This window comes from Schistocerca piceifrons, chromosome 11 (genome assembly GCF_021461385.2).
Source record: "Schistocerca piceifrons isolate TAMUIC-IGC-003096 chromosome 11, iqSchPice1.1, whole genome shotgun sequence".
Taxonomy (NCBI): Eukaryota; Metazoa; Arthropoda; class Insecta; order Orthoptera; family Acrididae; genus Schistocerca; species Schistocerca piceifrons.
In genome coordinates, this window is record NC_060148.1 from 122,239,849 (window position 1) to 122,263,810 (window position 23,962).

At 40.6% G+C, this 23,962-nt stretch overlaps 1 long non-coding RNA gene and 2 other non-coding genes across 4 annotated transcripts in view; 2 read left to right on the forward strand and 1 right to left on the reverse strand.

Moving 5' to 3' along the window:
- Positions 1 to 512: 512 nt before the first annotated feature.
- On the reverse strand, positions 513 to 586 carry Trnai-uau. Its single transcript has one exon. It is a non-coding gene; the product is annotated as a tRNA-Ile (tRNA).
- Positions 587 to 974: 388 nt separating this feature from the next.
- On the forward strand, positions 975 to 1,049 carry Trnat-ugu. The gene has a single exon. It is a non-coding gene; the product is annotated as a tRNA-Thr (tRNA).
- A 14,956-nt stretch (positions 1,050 to 16,005) lies between these two features.
- The window catches only part of LOC124720064, a 75,042-nt gene continuing 67,085 nt past the window's right edge, over positions 16,006 to 23,962 (forward strand). For both annotated transcript variants that reach the window (XR_007006053.1, XR_007006054.1), the window contains exons 1-2: positions 16,006 to 16,070; positions 16,160 to 16,408. This is a non-coding gene — a long non-coding RNA (uncharacterized LOC124720064). The remainder of the gene's footprint in view (positions 16,071 to 16,159; positions 16,409 to 23,962) is intronic.

The following is a 23,962-nucleotide window of genomic DNA, read 5'->3' on the forward strand; positions in this document are numbered from 1 at the left end:
CAATGGTAAACTGGCTGGTAAACTGGCTGGACTAGTGACAGGGGACTTAAAGGGGGGGGGGGGGGGGTCACTCTCGTGAGTGGCAAAACACTAGTTCTTACTGGTGTCACAGCAGCACATTTTTTTAGGACAGGAAAGTCAGAAAGAACTAGTTTTAAGAGAAGTTAGGATGAAAATAGACCTTCAGTTTAAGAAAGACACTGCATCAGCACAAACAGTTGCTGGTAAAAAATTATCAGCAGTCAGCAGAAATTTTATTTCCAACCACTTACAAAGGGCTGACAGATAAAAACTGAACGCCCACTACAATGGGACCATGTAATGGTTCCATTCAAAAGTAATCACCTAACAAATCAAGACACCTATATATATACTAAGATGGTATCTGTTCTTTCAGACATGTCCGAAAGAACAGATACCATGCAGCTCATTAGAATGAAATTATAATGAAATGAACACCCTTAGCTGCTTACAGGCATTGACATACGTCAACGGGGACAGATGAAAATGTGTGCCCCGACCGGGACTCGAACCCGGGATCTCCTGCTTATATGGCAGACGCTCTAACCATCTGAGCCACTGAGGACACAGAGGATAGTGCAACCACAGGGATTTATCTCTGGCACGCCTCCCGCGAAACCCACATTCTCAACGTATTGTCCTGCACTACATTCGTAGTGCCCCCACCCATTATACTCATTTCTCGTGGTGCGTTGCCGATTCCCGTAAGAGTTCGGGCACTGTTTGTGCATTTGCACAGAAGACGAAGATGGTCAAGTGGCCGGTGAGCCTTAACTTCTTCTGTGCGAATGCACAAACAGTGCCCGAACTCTTACGGGAATCGGCAACGCGCCGCGAGTAATGAGTATAATGGGTGGGGGCACTACGAATGTAGTGCGGGACAATACGTTGAGAATGTGGGTTTCGTGGGAGGCGTGCCAGAGGTAAATCCCTGTAGTCGTGCTATCCTCTGTGTCCTCGGTGGCTCAGATGGATAGAGCGTCTGCCATGTAAGCAGGAGATCCCGGGTTTGAGTCCCGGTCGGGACACACATTTTCATCTGTCCCCGTTGACGTATGTCGATGCCTGTAAGCAGCTAAGGGTGTTCTTGTAATTTCAAGACATCTATCACACTGGCAGAAAAGATCATCAATTCACGTCTCACAGAACACAGTGGGCTGCACGGAGAAGGATTTACACTATGACAATCCCAATGGCAGGAACACTGGAGTGCGGGTAATGGTTTGGGAATGTCATATAGTCTGACTAGGATGGTACGGAGATTAGGAGGGTGTTAGAAGGTGACACTGGTTGGTGCGAGAAAGATATAAGTGTGAGAGGATCCCATTTCAGGGCTCAACTTGAAAAAGTTGTAGGTGTGGCCTCATAAAGTAATACCCAATATTTGAGGCTGACTGCTGAATGAATCCACTGCTCCCAAAGTACATTTTCCACAAGGTCCATGACAATAAGATGTGAGATATTAGGGCTTGTATTGACATTTTTAGGCAGTTGTTTTTTCCTCACTCTATTTGCGAGTGGATTAGTACAGGAAATTACTAGTATGGTAAAAGTTACCCTCTTTCGTGCTCTGTGCAGTGATTTGAGCAGTGTGTATGTAGATGTTGTAAGTATAGAAGCATTTGAGGCCTGGGTGGTCCTGGGCACGAAGATGAGTCCGTCGTCACTCTTTTGTAATTGAGGACTGCATTAACGAGAGGGAGAGAGTATGAAATTGCCCAGGAGATTTGTTTGTGAATAAAATCTGTGAGGGAGCTGTAGTTGCGAGGGTCTGGGCGGGGACGACGAACATCTGAAACAGTGAAGAGGACAGGGAGATGGTCGCTACCAATAGGCTCCAGGACATCCACCGTTATGTGGCCAAGGAGGTTGGGGGAGGAAAGGATAACATCGGGAGTGGAGTTGGATTCGGGACGGGTGTGCTGGTGGATGGGGATGAGGTCGTCTTGAAGGGAGGAGAGGAACCAATGCCACCACCGTAACTGGGTGGCGGAACGACTATGGATGTTGAGGTCGGCGGCGATCACGTAGGAGGAGAAGGTACGGTCAATGTAATGTGGGAGAGGAAGTCGAAGGGAATAGGGGCGTTAGGGCGGACATAGATGGTGGCGCAGGTAACGGTAAGTCCAGGGAAGAAGAGACTAAGGATCAGGTGTTCGGTGGGGTCGGGAAGGAGAGGTTGGAGCCGAACAGGGATCTGGCGGTAGTGACCAATGGTAACTCCGCCATGCGCAATCGGGAGGGGATTATCAGAGCGGTGGAGCAGGTAGGGCGAAGTGTGGACGGTGTGGTGGGATTGGAGAAAGGTTTCATTGAGGAGGAAGGCATCCACACGGTGGGTGGCAAGGGTGTGGAGGAAGAGGTTCTTGTTGGTGGGAAGGGAGCAGATATTGTTGAAAAGGGTACGGTGCTGTCGCGCCATGTCAGGGATTTAGACAAGGGTGTCGAGACGGGAGAAGGTGAAATGGGCCTGGTTGTTGGAGTAGGTGGCGTTCATTTTGAGTTAGGAAATGGAACGGGCGGCGAGGGATATCTGTTGGAGAGTGGGGGGACGCTGAAAAGGATGAACATTCTGAAGGATGATGGTGAGGAATCTGATGATGTCCTCAGCGGTAGGGGGCAGGCGAAGGGAATTGCCAGGAGGGGTGGGGGCGTCCAGAGGATGGAGAGGGACGGTGAGTTCAGGAGTGGTCGGAGGGGGTCGGGCTTTACACTTTTGGGAGTAGGTGGGATGGGGAAGATTGCAGGTATTGCAGGAGTGAGGGGATTGAAGGTTAGGGCACTGCCGGAGGAAGTGCGCTTGCCTACAATGCGGGCAGGTGGGGGCCTCACGGCACTCAGATGTTGGGTGCGTATTATACCGCAAGCACCTTTGGCAGCGGAGGGATTGAGGAGGGGAACGGGAGGGGTCGATCTTGTAGCGCTGGTTGAAGAGGAGGGCACCCTCCGTCAGGAGATGGTCAATGGAGGGGGCGTCCTCGGAGAAAACCCTCATAAGGCAGGTAGGGCTGGCCGAGTTGAAAATGCAGTGGACTGCCCGCACCTCCATTGTGGGATGCACCTTGAGCTCCACCAACACCTCCTCCGTGATCGTCGGGCTAAGCCGAGTGATCACGGCGGAGAGGGTCGGCGGGCGACGCGGGGGTTGGGGTTGGTGGGTAAGAGACGGAGAAAGAGCAGGGGTGAGGGAGGCGTTGGGGCCAAAACGGGTGATAGGGAGGCGGGAGAGGATGTCAGTATGGAGGGTTGGGCTGGGGGAGGAGATGAGAATGGAATCCCGTCTGGGAGTGAGGAAAGACATGGGGGACCAGGGAAGTGTTGGCGGAGGAGGAGGGAGAGATTCCGGGCTTCGAGAAGGGAAGGATTGGGACGGGAGAGGAGGTATTTGTATAAAGAGGGGGGCAGGAGGAGGAGGAGGAGGAGGAGGAGGAGGAGGAGGAGGAGGAGGAGGAGGAGGAGGAGGGAACAGGGCCTGGTGGGGAGACATCCATGGCATCCTGGGGGGGGGGGGAAGGAAGATCGGGCGGGGCCTTTTTGGGAGCGGAGGAAGTGGTGGTGCCACTGGGGTGTTTAACGGCGGCAGAAGGGTGGGTGGTGATATGAGGGACGGGAACTATAGGGAGGTGACGGGAAGGGGCAGGTCCCGGTGTGGACGCAGCAGTCGGCCCTGGAGATGGTGACGGTGAAGGCGACGGCGACAGTAATGGTGGTGGCGGTGATGGTGAGGGCGATGGGGATAGTTGGGCATGGGCAGTGGCCCGACGGGCCACCACCTTAGCTGGAGCTGCAGTGACAGGCCGGGGGAGTGGGGGGAAAGGATCAGAGGGAGAGGAGCGGGAGGAAGACGCTGGAGAGGGGGCACGAAAGAGCGAGGACGAAGGGAGAGTGAGAAGAGGCGGAATGGAAAGAGGGGGGTGTGACTGGGCACACCATGTTATGGTGGTGGTGGCGGCAGAGGGGGAAGTATAAACTATGGCTGTGGTGGTAGTGGTGGTGGGTGCCGACGACAGGGAGAAACAAAAACGCACAGGACGAAAAAGAAAGGACAATAACTGGGGACAGAGGAAGACGAAGACAGATGAAGATGAAGACGGAGGAAGACGAAGACAGAGGAAGACGAAGACGGATGAAGACCAGAGTCCCACGCTGCTGGCGCTGGTGCTGACAGTGACGATGGGTGGCAGGAACGCCGCAGCTGCTGCTGCTGCCACAAACGGGGCCGGGGCTGCTGCTGCTGCTGCTGCTGCTGCTCCTGGGCTGGCTGGTTGGCCGGCTGGCTGGCTGGCTGGACCGACGCCGCTGCTGCTGCTGCTGCTGCTGCTGCAGGAGGACTGGCTGGCTGCTGCCGGCTGGACCCCTGCTGCTGCTCAGCTGGCTGGCTGGCTGGCACCTGAAAAACCTAGCACTTCGATTAGTGCTGGAATGGCACAATCGAAGGGCGGTAACCTTGCGGGGATACCGCTGGAGATGGATTACGTCTTTCAAGTTCACCTATATTAGTTTTCTGTGCACTTCATTCATCTCGCTGTTCACTTTTTTCTATGAATTTATTTACCGAGTGGACAGACAAACAGAAAAAGTGGATTGCTGGTGACACCGCGATCGACGCAACTTGAACTAAACATTTCGCCTTCTGAAAATGATGTTTCTACAGCAAGCAATTCTGCCACAGCAGAATTACTTTGATGCTCCTGATCACAGGCGTCTAAAGATGGCGAAATGAGGGATGCTCAACTACCAGACCTACCGATAGATGGCTCTACCAGCTGATCACTGTCGTCTGTATTGTCCACCAAATTCGAATTTGGCAAAAAGTTTCTCTCGGTCTGTACGGTGTATAAGGAATATCGAAATGGTGATTTCTTGTTCCAATTTCAACTGTACGAAGCGATGGAATAAGGAAAGTGACTTACCATTTCACAGGTAATAGGACTACCGATACAATACGATAAAAAAACAGACTTAGTGCGTTTGCTAGTTCGATGTTTTTGAACAGGTTTCCTCTAAAGCACCCAGAGCTGCTAAAGAAGTGGATTACTTCCGTGAAGCGGAAAGGTTTTAATCCTACGTCTTGCAGTTTTCTTTGCAGAATCCATTTCCGACAAGATGATTATGTACTGAGCCCTGGAACGTGGAAGAAACGTCTCAAACCCGAAGCAGTACCATCAGTTTTTGACTTTCCGACATATTTGATGCAACCAAATAAACAGCCACGACGACATGTTGTTAGGATTTTGAGTTTTGAGTGACAACGATGCTTCTCCATTTGAGGTAGCTAATTAATTTCCTTGCTATGTGTCTGCTTTTTACTTTTGTGAATTTATTTCGTACGGACACAAATGGGCTACATAGGTCTAAGCAATGTTGTAATCCAGGTCCATATTTTTGTTTTTAGCGTTCTGTCATGGAATCCGTGCTCGATTTGCCCCCTGCAGGAGCTACTGATTTCGTGTAGAATGTTCTCAATGAGAATTCTTCCGTGGAAAGCATGTCCCATTTATCCAATGCAGAAGCTGCGAATTGTGTCGAAAACGTTATTATGATGTTTTCACATCCCCAAAGCTTTCTTATATTATTTTTTCATCAAGCCTTGAGTTATTTCATTCATATATAACGAAATTATTTCTTTATTTCAGAGTGCAGTTGGTTCTTCAGTAATTGATTGTGGTATACAGTCGAAAGTAGAAATGGAAGACATGGTGACCGAAACTTGCAATTTTTTCTCAGACATTATGCACGAATTAAAACCTAAACTGAAGTGCGTCCGTGAAAAACTTCGAAGAAGAGAGAAGAAAGTGTTTTCCATGGATGACATCATAAGTTCATTGAAGGAGAAGGGCCATCATCCCAAGAAGTTACATAACTTCCTCCATCATCAGAAAGGAACACAAGTGGAATCAGTGTGCAATTTAGTGAACAATTCTCTCTCGTCAAAGGGTAATAGATACACAACTAACGTGAAAAATGTTTGCGATGGATGTGTACTTTTATTACCAGCAGCATATGAATACCTGCAAAAATTAATGCCTCTTCCCCATAAATCATTGATTTCCAAATGGGAGGCAAGTGTTTTTAAGTCCATTGATTTGAACCCAATTGTAAGGGACCAGTTTAGTGATTCATGTCTAATTGTAGACAGTATGGCAATTAGGAAGCAAGTAGTTTGGGACCAAGGAACTAAGCTATACACAGATTTTTTAGACTTTGGTGGGGAAGTGCCTCAGTCAAAAAAAGTAATAGAGGCATCTGAGGCTCTGGTTTTCATGCTTGTCTCTATTAATGGCAAATTTAAATGCCCGATTGCATATTTCTTTATCAATGGTGCACAGCAAATAATCAGGCCACACTGATAAAATCTGCTTTAGAGAGGCTGCATCGTTCTGGCATTAGTGTTTGGTGTTACATGTGATGGCTGCAAGGTAAATGTAAGCACTTTACATTCACATGGCTGTACTTTAAACTTTTACAACGGTGATTTTAAAAACCGCATTCCTCATCCTGTGGAAAAATACAATGTTTATTGTATCTTGGACATGTCATATGATTAAGTTAGCCAGAAATGCTCTAGCAGAAGTATCTGCTATTGAGTCTCCAACTGCCATTATTAGATGGCATTTCATTGAGCAATTGAACAAGGTACAACAAGAAGGTATGACATTTGCCAACAAACTATCAGGACAACATGTAAGTTATGTAAATAGAAAAATGAATGTTTCATTAGCTGCACAGACTATGAGTTCTAGCGTGGCAGATAGTATAGAGTTTTTGAGGAGGGTTGGTGATCCAAATCTTAAAGGAAGTGAAGCAACAGTAGAATTTTTTTATTATATTGACAGGATTTTTGATATTCTGAACTCCAGAAATCCATTAGGTAAAGGGTATAAGAGTCCCCTGAGACTTGACAACAAATCTTATTGGCTTGGTATTTTCAGAGGCACTGAAAATTATATCAAAAGCTTAAAAATCATTGGTGTTCCATTGCTGCTCCATGCAAGAAATACTTTTGCTTTTGGGATAATTTTCAATATGCAATCAGTCAGGCACATAGCTCTGGCAAGTATGCTTTGTGTTGAGTCTCCTCTGAAGTATTTGCTAACATATAAACTGTCACAAGACCACAAAGGGCTTTTTTTTCCTGCATTCTGTCCAGAGGTGATTGGAACAACATTCCAAATGCATACCAGTTCAAATGTGCCATGAGAAAGTTGGTCTTAGGTAACAGTGTCACTGCAATGAATGGGAATTGCTCAAATTTTAATGTGTGTTGTTTGCCACCTGTTTATGATTTTCATGCAAGAAAGCATGTAGTAGAAAGTGATGAAAGTGCTGCAGAAAATGAAGTAGAGAAGTGGTGTGCACTTCTTGATGATAAGATTAAGTTCTCATTTTACAAGCAAAAAATATTATATTATATTTCAGGGTATGTATCATTGCACCTGTCAAGGCAGATCACATACAAAGACTGTCTTCACATACAGAAGCCACCAGTAGTTAAATCTGCCTTAGAATGTGATGCTCTCTATGCTTTTGCCAATATGGCCAATAAAAATGCATTTGTAGAATTTTGTTAACTGGGGAAAACTGGTTGAAACAAGTGACTGCGTGTACCCTGTTGTAGAATATTCAGAGAAACTGTTTCAGATGTTTGTGATTGCTGGGGATATGTGACAGAAGTATATTCAGGCCAAGATTTTGCATTGTGTTAAAAATAAAATTGTAGATTAGCTATCTGCTGCTCTTGGTCATGGTTACCATTATAAAATTGCGATTGAGGATTACATCAGACTCAACTTATTTGTAAGATTGCATCCCTGTACTCCAGCATATGCTTAAAAACATATGGAAAAAAATGTCTTGGTGAGAAAATTTTAAACAACAAATCAAGTATAAGGCAGAAGTTAAATAAACTCATATCGTTTAATCATGTATAGCGCTCAAATTGGAAAAGATTATGTAATGGGACATTCCATGCAGATGGGTGTGACATTTTTACAGATTTCTTAAAACTATGTTGTACATAGATTTGTGGTTGTGCAATGATGAACTTGAAAGGATGAATCACATTGAAGTAAAATTAACTCTTTACATCCTGTGTAGATATTGTAACAAAATTAGAATTGTTTATTATATAAGCTTATTTTAAGATGTTTGGTGTTACAAATTATGCACTTGCTTTAAAAACAGGTGATTTGTGTGAAATTAATGAAAAAATTATGTACTGGGACTTATTTGACAAATGGCTTTCAGTGTGAGAAAATATTTACCTCAATAACTACGTTAACTTGAATTTATCACTTTAAGAAAACAGTTTAATCATAGGATGGGTGTGATATAGTGGAGTATGCAGTGGCCCTATGTTTCAAAAAGTAATGTTTGTGGATACTCTGCAACATAAGAGCAATAAAATTGTTACTCTGTTAATTTTTGTTTTAATACTTCCTAGAATGAACACAATGTTCCAATTGATTGTAAGCATTCTTATTACTTTAGAACCATTCTAGAATAAGGGGGCCTGAGTCAGGCAAAACCTAATATTGTGAATTTTGTCTTTATTTTGCTAGGAGGTCTTTCTGTTATATTTTCCTGTGTTGAGGGGGGGGGGGGGGAGAATGCAAATAATCATATGTAATTATCTTTCTAGCACTACAAAGTACAGAATACAGTGATTACAGTTACACTTGGAAATCTAGGAAATTTCAGTATTCATGTTACATGCCTAATTTTCATCAACATTTACCTTAATTACACGGTTACACTTTTTGCTGATTTGAACTGTGTAGTACATGTTTAAAAGATTTTGTTTTGTCATAGCATTTCATTTTATTAGTTCATATGTCGCATAAGGAACTGAAATTATCAAGTTATGATGCCAAAGGAAGGAATTAACATTAAGGAATCTTACTTCACAGAAAATATGTAACAATGGTTACACTTTTTGCTAGTTAACTTTAACATAAACCATTTAGTTTTCCATTCAGAGTGAAAGCAGTTGCACAAGTCTTGTAAAGAACAAAGTTCCCCATAGAAAAATAAAGTATTTTACATTTGAGTTATTGTAGACCCAAAGTATTGTGCTCTTCATATTTCTATTTAAAAAAGTTTGTAACTCAAATTCACAGACATTTTGGAATCTGCACATACATGGGTGTAGTCAGGTACTTTTCATGTGCCATGTGGAACCTTTAATTTTCTGGTTTAAATATAATTTATTTCATGAATTACCTTTAATACCAACAATGTCTGAATGCATTATTTACCATTTAGAAGAAGAAATATTAGTGTACAGAATAACAAACATCATGAAAAATGCGAAAGATTGTTCTGTACAGAACTTGGAATGGCTCTTAATCAATAGCAGGTAAAAAGAAGGCTTCTATTAAATGTTCAAAGAAACCAGTCAGTACCTCTTAATTCACCATAGAGGTGATACACTAATAAAACACTTTCACTTTTTTTCAGAATTTCTGCTAAGTATTAAATTGTGAAGACCTATCCAATTAGTATTTGCTTTACCAATAACCTGTAGTACAAGCACACATATAAGCAAGTAATTATGGGAGTCAAGAATTATGTTAAAATTAAAGATACTGACTGGTATAACTTGCTCACAAAACATTGTAGTTGCTCTACAGTTTATGTGGTGTACCCAATGTGATTCCTGGAGGACATAATATTCTGTTATCCTATGGGAGTGCACTGGTACTGCACCTATTGAAAGTAAGCTTTGCTGTGGAATAGTTGTATCAGACGTCTGTACCAGAAAACAAATCTCCACTGTGACACCCTCATGTTCTTGGTAGTAATAGTAGTTTATTCATCCAGAGACAATTTACATTGCATGGATTTTGTCAAAAAATACATAGTGTATATATATATATATACATATATATATATAAATAATGGAAGGAAACATTCCACGTGGGAAAGTATCACTTTGCCACGAAGAAAAATGATCCTAATCCTACTCCTAATGATCCGACTCCTCAAGACACCATCCAAATTGAACCCTGCCTGGAACAGTTCCGTCCTCCGCCACAGCGGGACCCACCTCCTCTTCCTCAAAATCACCCTCTCCAAACCTTCCAGGAATTTCTGACTTCCAGCCTTGCATCTCAATCCTTCTTAAAAAACCTTAATCCTACACCCAACATCACCACTGCTGAAGCCCAGGCTATCCGTGATCTGAAGGCTGACCGATCCATCGTCATTCTTCCGGCGGACAAGGGTTCCACGACCGTGGTACTTGATCGTCGGGAGTATGTGGCTGAGGGACTGCGTCAGCTTTCAGACAACACCACATACAAAGTTTGCCAAGGTAACCCCATTCCCGATGTCCAGGCAGAGCTTCAAGGAATCCTCAGATCCTTAGGCCCCCTGCAAAACCTTTCACCTGACTCCATCAACCTCCTGACCCCACCGACACCCCGCACCCCTACCTTCTTCCTAAAATCCACAAACCCAATCATCCCGGCCGCCCCATTGTAGCTGGTTACCAAGCCCCCACAGAACGTATCTCTGCCTACGTAGATCAACACCTTCAACCCATTACATGCAGTCTCCCATCCTTCATCAAGGACACCAACCACTTCCCTGAACGCCTGGAATCCTTACCCAATCTGTTACCCCCGGAAACCATCCTTGTAACCATTGATGCCACGTCCTTATACACAAATATTCCGCACGTCCAGGGCCTCGCTGCGATGGAGCATTTCCTTTCACGCCGATCACCTGCCACCCTACCTAAAACCTCTTTCCTCATCACCTTAGCCAGCTTCATCCTGACCCACAACTTCTTCACTTTTGAGGGCCAGACATACCAACAATTAAAGGGAACAGCCATGGGCACCAGGATGGCCCCCTCGTACGCCAACCTATTCATGGGTCGCTTAGAGGAAGCCTTCTTGGTTACCCAAGTCTGCCAACCCAAAGTTTGGTACAGATTTATTGATGACATCTTCATGATCTGGACTCACAGTGAAGAAGAACTCCAGAATTTCCTCTCCAACCTCAACTCCTTTGGTTCCATCAGTTTCACCTGGTCCTACTCCAAATCCCATGCCACTTTCCTTGACGTTGACCTCCACCTGTCCAATGGCCAACTTCACACGTCCGTCCACATCAAACCCACCAACAAGCAACAGTACCTCCATTATGACAGCTGCCACCCATTCCACATCAAATGGTCCCTTCCCTACAGCCTAGGTCTTCGTGGCAAACGAATCTGCTCCAGTCCGGAATCCCTGAATCATTACACCAACAACCTGAAAACAGCTTTCGCATCCCGCAACTACCCTCCCGACCTGGTACAGAAGCAAATAACCAGAGCCACTTCCTCGTCCCCTCAAACCCAGAATCCCCCACAGAAGAACCACAAAAGTGCCCCACTTGTGACAGGATACTTTCCGGGACTGGACCAGACTCTGAATGTGGCTCTCCAGCAGGGATACGACTTCCTCAAATCTTGCCCTGAAATGAGATCCATCCTTCATGAAATCCTCCCCACTCCGCCAAGAGTGTCTTTCCGCCGTCCACCTAACCTTCGTAACCTGTTAGTTCATCCCTATGAAATCCCCAAACCACCTTCCCTACCCTCTGGCTCCTATCCTTGTAACCGCCCCCGATGCAAAACCTGTCCCATGCACCCTCCCACCACCACCTACTCCAGTCCTGTAACCCAGAAGGTGTACACGATCAGAGGCAGAGCCACGTGTGAAAGCACCCACGTGATTTAGCAACTGACCTGCCTACACTGTGATGCATTCTATGTGGGAATGACCAGCAACAAACTGTCCATTCGCATGAATGGACACAGGCAGACAGTGTTTGTTGGTAATGAGGATCACCCTGTGGCTAAACATGCCTTGGTGCACAGCCAGCACATCTTGGCACAGTGTTACACCGTCCGGGTTATCTGGATACTTCCCACCAACACCAATCTATCCAAACTCCGGAGATGGGAACTTGCCCTTCAGTATATCCTCTCTTCTCGTCATCTGCCAGGCCTCAATCTCGCTAATTTCAAGTTGCCGCCACTCATACCTCACCTGTCTTTCAACAACTTCTTTGCCTCTACACTTCTGCCTCGACTGACATCTCTAAAAACTCCTTACCCTCTCCCTTAAAACCCACTTCCTTTCGTCTTCCCCTCTCCTTCCCTCTTTCCTGATGAGGCAACAGTTTGTTGCGAAAGCTTGAATTTTGTGTGTGTGTTTGTGTTTGTTTGTGTGTCTATCGACCTGCCAGCGCTTTTGTTCGGTAAGTCACCTCATCTATATAATAGTATATATATACACACATATAGGGTGAACAATACTATACAAAATACACATGTGCATAGTAGACTACATAACATCAGACCACATTGAAATAGCACGTACAACTTTGATTATTTACATTCATGTATGAGAAAGGCTTTTTACATGGAATACACAGTTGATATTTAGATATAACACATACAATTCTAGCACTTTTGTACATATTATTTATTTAGATCATAGCAACAGTCAGATAAAAATTACTATTGGCACAGAGTACATAAATATAATTGTTTAGTATGAAGCTATTCCAGGTATTCTTTTACACTACAATAGCAGTTGGTCATTAAAAATTTGAATACTGCTTCTTTAAATGAAGACAATTTTTTTATTTCTTTTATCTTTACCGGTAGTTTGTTACACAATCTGCTTCCTTGTATGTTTGTTTGTTTCTGCGCCAAAGCCTTGTTAACTCTTTTTATATGAATGTCATTGCACTTTCTTGCGTTGTAAGTATGTAGATCTGAGTTGGATTGGAAATTGTTAATATTTCGTTTTACATTAATTACGCTTTTCTGTATATAGAGGCACGGTAGGGGTAGAATATTCAGCTGTTTAAACAATTGCTTTGAAGGAGATAGCCTTGAACTGTTGGTAATTATTCTAACAGCTCGTTTTTGTAGAGTGAAGATGGTTTTGAGAGTTTTCTTACCATGACCCCAGACGATGAGGCCATAGGTAATAGCAGAATGTATATAAGCAAAGTAAACAGCTCTGATACATTCATACAGGATATGGGATTTCCAGTCTAAATTTTCATCTCTATGTACACCTAAGAATTTTGTGGTAGCAACTTTCACAATTTCTTTATTTTGTATTCTGAGATCTAGATCAGAGTGTGACTTTGCTTTCCTGTAATGGATATAATTAGTTTTAGAGATATTTATGGTTAATTTGTTCACTTCAAACAAATTTTGCAAATATTCTATAACTCTGGTTGCAGATGTTGACAATACCCGGTTTATGTCAGTTACTACAATGTTTGTGTCATCCGCAAACAGGGTTATATGAGTACCATTTACTGGACTCTTGATATCATTTATGTATGCTAAGAGAGAGAGAGAGAGGGGGGGGGGGGGGAGAGAAAAGCATGTTCTTAGGAGCAGCAAGCTTTAAAGCAGCATATGCTGTAAAAAGCATAGTGAGATTTTCCTTTTCATCATTTCCAACATTGTACACAACTTTCTTGCACTTTTATGTTATCACATGTTTCCCTTGAGAATGGAGGAGAGGGGGGGGGGGGGAGAATTGCAAGCTTTCATAAGAACTGAAAACTCTACTTGCATCATTTGTTATTTTCAAAATGTTACTCTCTTTCCAAATACTGACAATACCCGGTTTATGTCAGTTACTACAATGTTTGTGTCATCCGCAAACAGGGTTATATGAGTACCATTTACTGGACTCTTGATATCATTTATGTATGCTAAGAGAGAGAGAGAGGGGGGGGGGGAGGGAGAAAAGCATGTTCTTAGGAGCAGCAAGCTTTAAAACAGCATATGCTGTAAAAAGCATAGTGAGATTTTCCTTTTCATCATTTCCAACATTGTACACAACTTTCTTGCACTTTTATGTTATCACATGTTTCCCTTGAGAATGGAGGAGAGGGGGGGGGGGGGGGGGGAAATTGCAAGCTTTCATAAGAACTGAAAACTCTACTTGCATCATTTGTTATTTTCAAAATGTTACTCTCTTTCCAAATACTGTTCTATTTCTTCAAACCAATTCTGAATTTCTCAGGTTATTACATATTATTTACTACTGTACATTGTCCAGCAATACTTCTGCTGTTATGGGATAGTTTGTAATTTGGCACTACCTTTGTGCCACTGGTATTGGCTAGTGTACTTTTGCAGATAAGAAAATCGACTGGACTAGAATGTCCTGTCAGTATAGGACAAATTCAGACAATATGGAACTTTTTACACTAAATTTGCAATATAATGTCACCCTTGTCTCACACAGATTGTAGCAGCCATTGGGGTGCCTGTCTGGCCAGCTTCTGCAGCTTTCGCTTTCAGGTTTGTTTTCTGCTTGGGCCCTATAATGACCACCAGTCATTCAAGTGATTGACACCATGTCAAAGACTGGAACCAAGATTCACAGAAATAAAATTCCATGGTTGTAATTCACAGTGTAATTAATTTTGGTTTTAAAATAAAACCATGGTACCAGTCATTGTTTGGGTGTGAGACTGGAAAATTACAGTTTTAAGACACCCCAACCTTAAAATTAACAGCTGTGATTGATGTTATTTTCAACAAGTTCCTTCACTTACTACATCATTATGGATCAGTCCAATATAATATTATTACCTGATTTAACTTCCAAATGGTACAAGTCATGCATTTAAGAAGAGCCTTAACGTTGGCCTTTGTGTTTGTCTCATTTAAAAGTATTTCTTGTCTTCTATCAAAGGCTGAAGCACTGTCAAAAACTGTTGCTTCTACCTTATCACTCAGTTAAAATACACCATGCGTTAATAAAATCGTGGCATTTAAATTTTTGATCAAAGAGAGGGCCAAATTCGTAAGTGCAAGTAGCAATTAAAGTGTCAGCATATATGCAGATCGGTAATGCATCACTACAGATAACGAAAAATAATAATTTTTTCCGTTTATACGTAAGTAATACTTTAATAGTTCAGTTGTAATTTCTGTTGTCAGCAATTATACCCGTAAGCAAACTATGTCAACATTTTTTTTCAAGAGACGTCTTCACTGTTTTCCACACTTGATTTTCCGAATTATACCTGTAGTTAAAAGCTTTGGCAAGTAAGCTAATCTGTTGACCTCTATTGAATCTTAAATAGGGTTTTAAAACGGGCAAATAAGTAAAGCACTCATAAAAATAATAGTAAACGATTTATAGGTCAGCTTGTCAAACTTCCAAAACACACTCGAATTTATGAATTTCAAAGCAGAACTGTCACTGTTTTTTCTCGCTAGATTAGAAACACTTCATTATGTTGATGTTTAGACATCTAGAACATCCAATATAAAAGACTTATGAGGGTGCAGAACGTAAAACATTTTCATCCGTGTTTTGACACAGTTTTTTTGCCAAATTCAGATATTGCGGGCACCAGTAACCTCTGGCGGACACTCAATGATATGATCTTTGGCCGGCACGCGCTAGAGACATCTATCAGTAGGTCCGGTAGTTGAGCATCCCTCATTTCACTAAGACCGGTATTACACTATCAAATTTCTTTGTCCAATATCTTTGTCAAAGATATTTGATGGTGTAATAGAGACTTTGTCAAATGTCGTCCAATATTCGATCAAATCTAGGGCCTCGCTGTAGATTTGATCAAAGAAATCGCTTGTCTTCTGTTCGCTGCAATGTGACATGTTACCACCACATGGAGCACTAGCATCGCTGCAGCGTTCTGTCGTCTGTAGTGTTTTTATAAACATTGCCGGTAAATGCAATTGGTGTGTGCTGACAACTACAAAATTAATAGAGTTGTATGAAGCTGATGAGGCGCTTTACAACGTAAGGCACCCTGAATACAAAAATAGATTAAGAAGATCGGAGACGAGACCTGACCTAACATAACCCTCTCTTGTAGCAAGGAATCGGAGTGTTACAGTGAGCCTGTCTTCTGAAGACGTAGCAGTTGTTAACTGAATATTGTGCTTTGTGATATGAGGATACACTTCACTGAGCACATACAGAAATGTATGCTCATCCATTCTTAAGTAATTGATGTACGACTTGACGTCTTCCACTGTAAGCTCACGTAACAAGTTTTGTTGAATGCTTTTATCGTGTCGTAAAACCCACGGCTTCACCCAGATTAGATTGGTTTTTCGTTCCAGATTCTAGCTGTGACTGATGCAGCAAATGGGCGATCGAAAGAATTTGAAAAAGCAGTCTGGATATAAAAAAATTTTCACTTCCGTGTCAGTGAGAGTGATTTTCGATGAACTAAAATGAAGATACAACAGGTTCACGTAAATTAAACACCTTTAGAAATAGAATTAATGATTGAAACAATTAAAAAAAACTGTGATATTGAGGAGGGAGTAGTGATACTTTCGCGATTTTGATCTGCCTGCAACTGTTGGGTAAGCAATAATTTGGTTTTTGTCGCCAAAGCTACGTAGTACGTTGGTAGCTTTGGTCTCTGTTCATTTGTTTTACAGTTATTCCGTAATAATATGTGGAGCGATATGTTTGTTATTGGTTACAAACAAAAACAAATTAATAATAGAGTGGTAACGGGATTACTGTGTTCAGTCATGCACGATTTGAATTCAGAAAACGTTACCAAAGATCTCCAGTTTTTGTACATTTTAATATATGGCTGTAAGTGGTTTTACATCACTAGTGTACCACTTTTGCTGTTAATCAAGGCCTGTGAACAAATAGTACAGTAACTTGAAGAATGAGCATGTAATGCAATGCAAGTATTTATCATCCTTGTTATTCGTTTATTTTTGAAACTATGTTAGGTACGTCACGTTACATTGAAAAATGCGTAAGCATTGGCAGACAGATGCTTTCAGTTTTGCCGTAATTGAAGCTCATAATATACATTTGAACTTCATCTCACTCATACCACTATTCTAACGCTTCTTCCACTGCCTTAATTTTGTACCCAGCGTAGGCTATACTAGATCAGACAAATTTGATTATGTTTTGGACCTTGATGTCTCAGTTGTGGGTCATTCCATGCCAAGTGGTCTAGAGGCTCCCACATGACCCTTGTGGATTTTGATGAAGTTTTGTATGAACATTCACACATGTTCTCAATGAACACTGGTAAAGTTTCAGTTTCAGAAATTCAATACTCTCGGAGATACAGTCACTTGTTTAAGACCATAGCACACCTTTCTTATAGTGCGTCGTTGAATTTTCAGCAACTTTGAGATGAGATATCTCTGTAATTATTTACATGAAAGAAACAAAACTTGGCCATCTTATACAACTTTTAGAGCTCCTTAAAGTAAAATATTAAGAAAAGGATTTCTGAGCAATATTCATATAGATAATTTGAAGCAAAGTTGGGCGAAAAAATAGCCGTTTAAAAAAAATGCTAACTTTAGTTTTTTATGGGATGTACATGAAACTTTACACACCATAACTCACTAACACAAGGTCTTAGAATATAAAATTTCATTCTCCTATTGCTTTCCATTAGTTCACAAATATAGGGTGAAGTTGACGATTTTTCAAAAAGTGCTAAAAATGGATGTTTTTAGTCAAATTTTTCAAAAAAGTGTTTTCTCCAAACTCTTCTAAACTATGGTCATTAGAAAGAACATATTCTAAACTATCTAGAAAAGTGGATTTGGTTTTGCAATGCAAGTAGCATCATCGAAGAGGCGAACTTGAAGTTTGAACACATTTTTCTGGCACTCATATTGTATTTTGCCTTATTCATGTTTATCAATGTCTGGGATAAGTGAAATAAGAAGTCCTGATGAATAGGATCTAGCTTAAGTCCGAATAGCAAAAGAATAAAAATAGAAACAATGTTATTTCTTAATTGTCACCTCCCCCACCACTCTCTCTCTCTCTCTCTCTCTCTCTCTCTCTCTCTCTCACACACACACACACACACACACACACACACACACACACACACACACACACACACACACAATTATTATTAAGAATGAATGTAAATCGTAAAATTTCTTTGCATTATCATCTAATTATTAGTTGCCTGTTTAATGAACAACACCAGCTTACTGATGAAAAGAAGTGTATAAATGAGTTGCTATGGTCCACGGTGGTTTAAGCACTGCTAGTTTCATTTCACCTGAGAAAACCAGCATTTCCATTGCCATAGGGGCCATGCCCAATAGCTTAGCAACAACAGCCACGGATGGGTTTCTTTACCACAAGATCCCAAGCCTGATAAGGTTTTCTTTACACATGTTCCCAAGCCTGATAGTAAAATTATTTAAGTGACCTGTGTAAAATTAGAAGGCACTCTTGGGATCCTTAGATTGTTTCCTCTAACCTGTTTCAATTTTTGATATGCTCCATTAATTTTCTGATGAATATCAAGAGGAATGGTGTATTGCCGGCCAGACGAATTTACTGATGGAGCTGGAATAACTGCAATAATGTGGTGTTCCAGAACCCAGCACTTGTCACTTCTTGGTGGCCAATAAAATGAATTTGCTAGACCATGTGGGTGCATAAAGTTTATTAATGCATCCCTTTGCTCTTGGAGGTCTTACAGATATTCCCAATCCACCACACATTTTCGTAGACGCATGCAACTTATTGTCCTGGTTGGAGAGCAGACATTAATATGCCTCCTTCATTACTGTGACCCCATTTTAGCTAGAAAAGATGAACAATCATTTGAAACTCTGCTGACCTGAATTGTTGTTTCATCAATAGGTAAAAAGTGATGATTTTCTCTAGTGCCTGCTACAGTTTGTCCAAGTTTAAACCTCTCTTCTTGAGACACAATATTTTTTTTCAATTTCATCTTAACTGACGAAAACAAATTTAATTCCATTAATGTTTTCAGAGCAGAAGTGAAACAGATCTACGGGAGTAAGAATTTGTCCATTAAGTGGCTGTTGCAAGCTTGCTCTTGCCGCTAACCACTTTGTTGTACCTCCAATCCCATCACAAGGTGATTTCCTGTGACTAGTAGCAAAAAAATTCAATTCGGCTGTCATTCCAAAATCACTCTTATGATAGCACAAATTTAGGAAATTCTTGAAATTTTTATATTGAGCACTGGAGCCATCACTGAAACAATGAATGTGGGATATCTGTGCAAACCGTGCTTTTATATATTTGATGAGCTCCATGATAAAAACGTGAACTGTAATAGTGTCATGCCGCAAACAATCACTGATAATGCAAAAACTTAAAGATTCTGCTGTCTCATTTTGACGAAAGTAGATAACAAATGGATGAATTGTTGCTTGACTATTGTCCCAGTGGAAACCTTGCACAGCATCCTGAATGATAAAAGAATAATTTTCTGCAAAATCCATTAGGACAACAAGCTCTTCGTCTTTCAGATGACATTTAGGGAATGTAACAATGGCATGACAGACTCCATATTTTATTTTTTACATCTTCAATAAATTCATCCACTACCATTTTGTCCAGTGTGATCCAATCAGTATGTATCCATTGCTTAAACACAATAACTTCCTGTGTCTCATGATCTAGGAAATAGCTGGCAATTTCAGACGCTATAGCTTCGGGCCCAGGACACCTTTCACAGTGATGTAGCATGCACTGTTTAGAGTTCAAACTGCAAACTGCCTTGCTGAGAATCTCCTTATAATTTTCACGTGTACCAGCTCCACTAAGCACAAGCTTAACATTTTGGTGAATTGCACAGACGCAAACTGCATGCATCCAGCTGATCCTACTGTTACACGCCATTTGGATCTAAGTTCGCAAAACTTTGAGAACCCTATTTCTGGACCATTTATATTCTTATAGATAACATACATTTCCCGTAAATTGCAAAGTAACAATCTTTTCTGCATGTATGTCTTTCTATCTAAAAGTCTAACTGAAATACTATCTTTTTTTCCAGGGCACACCGTACTATACTCATCATCTTCAAAAACTTCTGCTGGTAATTTCCTGCTTTGCCTATTTTTGGGGAGTGCCTGACTGCCGTTTTCTGCCTTAAGCTTCCGAGCATTCTTCACCATTCTTTCGGACACGCTGAACTGAGCTGCTGTTTGGCTGACTGTCCAACTTACAGGTGCCAAGGTTAAAATTTGCATCTGTTCTTTATGAATTGCATTCTGCATCTTGACTTTCAGATCAGTCAGCAAATATGCATAGTCGGCACAGTTTCCACATTCCTTAATTTCACTAGCATCTTCAATTTGTCGGTTTACTTCCACTGCAATTATAATTCTGTTTTTAATCACATTTTGAGCCTTTTGAATTTTCTTCTTCACAAATTGGGGCTTATCTCTGTAGCTTGCTGTTCCCTTCAGGGGTGAAATACCCATAGACAATAAGCTACTATTTAATTCTTTTGGTGTAAAGTCCTCATCAGAATGTGATGATGAGGCTGATAAAGCTTCATCCAAGTGTTTATTTAAGGTAGTCCTGCAATCCGGACAAATTTTCTGACCTGGCTTTATGTTATTAACAAGCTGCTTCTTCAACATATCAGAAGCCTTATTAGCTGTTTCAGTATCAAGAGTGCGAATTCCTGCCTTAACATTATGATTCACCTTCCCAAAGGGATTGAAGGATTTTTTTTTTTTTTTTTTTTGTAAACTCTCATATTGTGTCAATAACAGGGCTTCTTGGTGTAGGCAAACTTGAGAGGTATTGTCCAGCTTTGCTTCAGAACGTCAGACCAACAACTCTTTTTCCTCATCGCTAAAATCCGCAAACCATTTTAAAGCAGCTTTTTTGGCAAAGAAAGTGACATGACACTTTGTTCCACTATCTCCTTGCCTAATTGAGCAGGAAGGTATGCTGTTCCCTTCTGCATCCATCTCTAATCAGTAACTAAATAATGTATTTGGCCTCTAAGTGCAAATTATAATCTGCTAAAATTTCAGACAAATTGCTACTGAATGAAATTATACACAATGTATAATACCAATGAAAAAATCTAATAAGAGATTTATGCTATAAAAGACACAATCAAAACAATTTTTTGTAAATTAGATTACAAACTTTGATGGTCTTACGAATCACTTAACAAGCCACACTCAGTCAAGAGAACCCACTCACTATTCTGCAAACACACCACTGAAATACTGATTGTTCAAACAAGGCTCACAATAATGAAACAATCTGATTGTTAAAGTAATTGTTGCCATTATATTTTCTATAAACAGTGAATCTTGTGAATTTTCTCTGTGAAACTAGTGGTTACGTATTTACGAAGGTAGTAGGCTACATTTAAGTGTGATTAAATACAAAATTAAAACTCTTAGATGTTTAACCAACCAATTTCAAATGTTTCCCTAATAACTTTAAGACAAAAATTCACAGGTTACAACGCCTAGTTATTAAAATCTCTGCAATACTGATTGGAAAATTTTCATCACTTGCATGATCCAAGCAAACCGATTCTTTTTTGGAAAAATGTTTTATACAAATGAATCCAAAAATTAGGTCTTCATTTTCCACTTGTAAATATTTACAATTTTGAGAAGTACAAAAAATATGAAGCTATTATTCATTGTATTCTTTATGATCTCTTTTTTTTTTCAAATGAGAAGAGTTTCATGCAGATGAACACTTACGATAAAAGCAGAAGGCCTACTTCTCGTAGTTTTCAAGTTTTTCTGACAGTCCCATTGCCTACTTACCAGATCTTTTTATTTCAATTATTCAAGGCACTAATAAACATTTATTAGGCATAATAAAAGGTTTCAGGTATAATTTGAGTGCCAGAAAAATGTGTTCAAACTTCAAGTGTGCCTCTTTGATGATGCTACTTTTTGGGGCCTTATATGCTTGCATTTCAAAACCAAATCCACTTTTCTAGATAGTTTAGAATATGTTCTTTCTAATGACCATAGTTTAGAAGAGTTTGGAGAAAACACTTTTTTGAAAAATTTGACTAAATATACCCATTTTAGCACTTTTTGAAAAATCGTCAAATTCACCCTAGATTTGTGAAATAATGGAAAGCAATAGGAGAATGAAATTTTATATTCTAAGACCTTGTGTTAGTGAGTTATGGTGTGCAAAGTTTCATGTACATCCCACAATTACTTTTGGAGATATAAAAAACTAAATTTCGCATTTTTTTTTAAACAGCTATTTTTTTGCCCAACTTTGCTTCAAATTATCTATATGAAAATTGCTCAGAAATCCTTTTCTTAATATTTTACTTTAAAGACCTCTGAAAGTTGTATAAGATGTTTCTTTCATGCAAACACTTACAGAGATATCTCATCTCAAAGTTGCTGAAAATTCAAGGACGCACTATAGAAAGCTGTGCTATGGTCTTAAACAAGTGACTGTATCTCCGAGAGTATTGAATTTCTGAAACTGAAACTTTACCAGTGTTCATTGAGAACATGTGTGAATGTCCATACAAAATTTCATCAAAATCCATGATGTTCATGTGGGAACGTTTCTCGATATTAAACCACTTGGCACGGAATGGCCCTTAAGTGTCACATTTTTTGAACATCTGACAATACCCAGGTAGTTAACAAACACCGCGAATTCCAACAGCGTTTCCCTATCCTAGACTTTTTTCTTTGAAATCGTGAGAAACTGCGTGATTTTCCAAACCTTTTGGAAAATATTTCTGCATATAGCTCTATAACTATTGAAGCTAGATAGTTAACTCTTGTCAATTGAAAGCACCTGAACTATGCGTTAATTACTGTGAGATTAAATTTTCCTTGCAAAAACTGAAGACAAAATCTATTTGAAAATCTCAAAAACACACTTTTTATTTGTCTAAGAAAAATGTATTGCTGCCGTATTTCTGTTTGCCTTTGATAAAATTTGAAGGTGAGGAGAGGATGAATAGAAAGGGGAATTGATTTTTAAATGCACAAGTCTACTGCACTACATTGATTTTCCTTAAGTTACAAAGGATCATCAATAATGAGGAGTGGAAGTTTTGGTGTAGCTTCTATTCTACTTTTAGATGATAGTTACGCTGTTATGTTATTGGAGAAATTTTTTGGAAATTTGTGGTAAAGTCTTATGAGACCAAACTGCTGAGGTCATGGTTCCCTAATGTTATTAAGGGGCAATCAGTTTTCTTATGATACAAGATGACTCACAAGTTCTCATAACATATAATTTTGCTGAAAATTACGCATTTGTGCTTTGATGTATGAAATTCAGTCTTACAGGTGGACTGTCGGCCAATCCACAATGTGTCCTTCGGTTGCATACTGTAATGAGGATAATACTGAACTCGGATACATGTATTACACATAGACATTTTAGAATGCGTAAAATGCAACACAGTGATATTTAATGTTTTCCATTCAACAGCCTATCTTAAAATGGCAGCATTCACTAGACTTCAACAATAATGAAGCAGAATTCACTGTCTTCTCATAACAAATCGTAAAAGTGCTTATAGCGTATTTATGGGCCAGTGACAACAGACTTTCTGCTAATGCGGTGTTGATTTGAAAATGAAATTATGACACACCAACAGCTGTGCAATAATAGCTCAAGAAACCATTGTCGGAATCTGATTTGAACAAAGGAATACCGTCAGAACCAAGCGATTCAGAAATCATCCCAGGGACTTCCCTCTCTCATTCCAATGTGTTAATTTTAGGTTGCATTTAAGCCATATGCTGTGAATGATAAATCAGGTCACAGACCATAGACCATTCCTAAACAGAAGACCTCTACAGAAAATGTGTCATTGAACCTCGATTGATTGCATCTGCTTGAACCAAGATGAGCCCACCATTTTTCAAAGTTGATGGTATGTTGCTTGCAAACATTCAAAGAAATTAAAAGTTAGTGTTCTGTGCCCAAAAGGATCAGCTGCTTCATTGCTTTTCCTTATCTATATCTGGAAGTATCTTACACATCTTAACTGGTTGTATTCTAGGGTAAGCTGAGCCCAGTACGGCCACTGGGAGAGTCTGTACTTTGATGTTTGATAAAGTATCATAATAACCACTTTGTTTGTTCTTGTTTACAATTTGTTGTAAAAT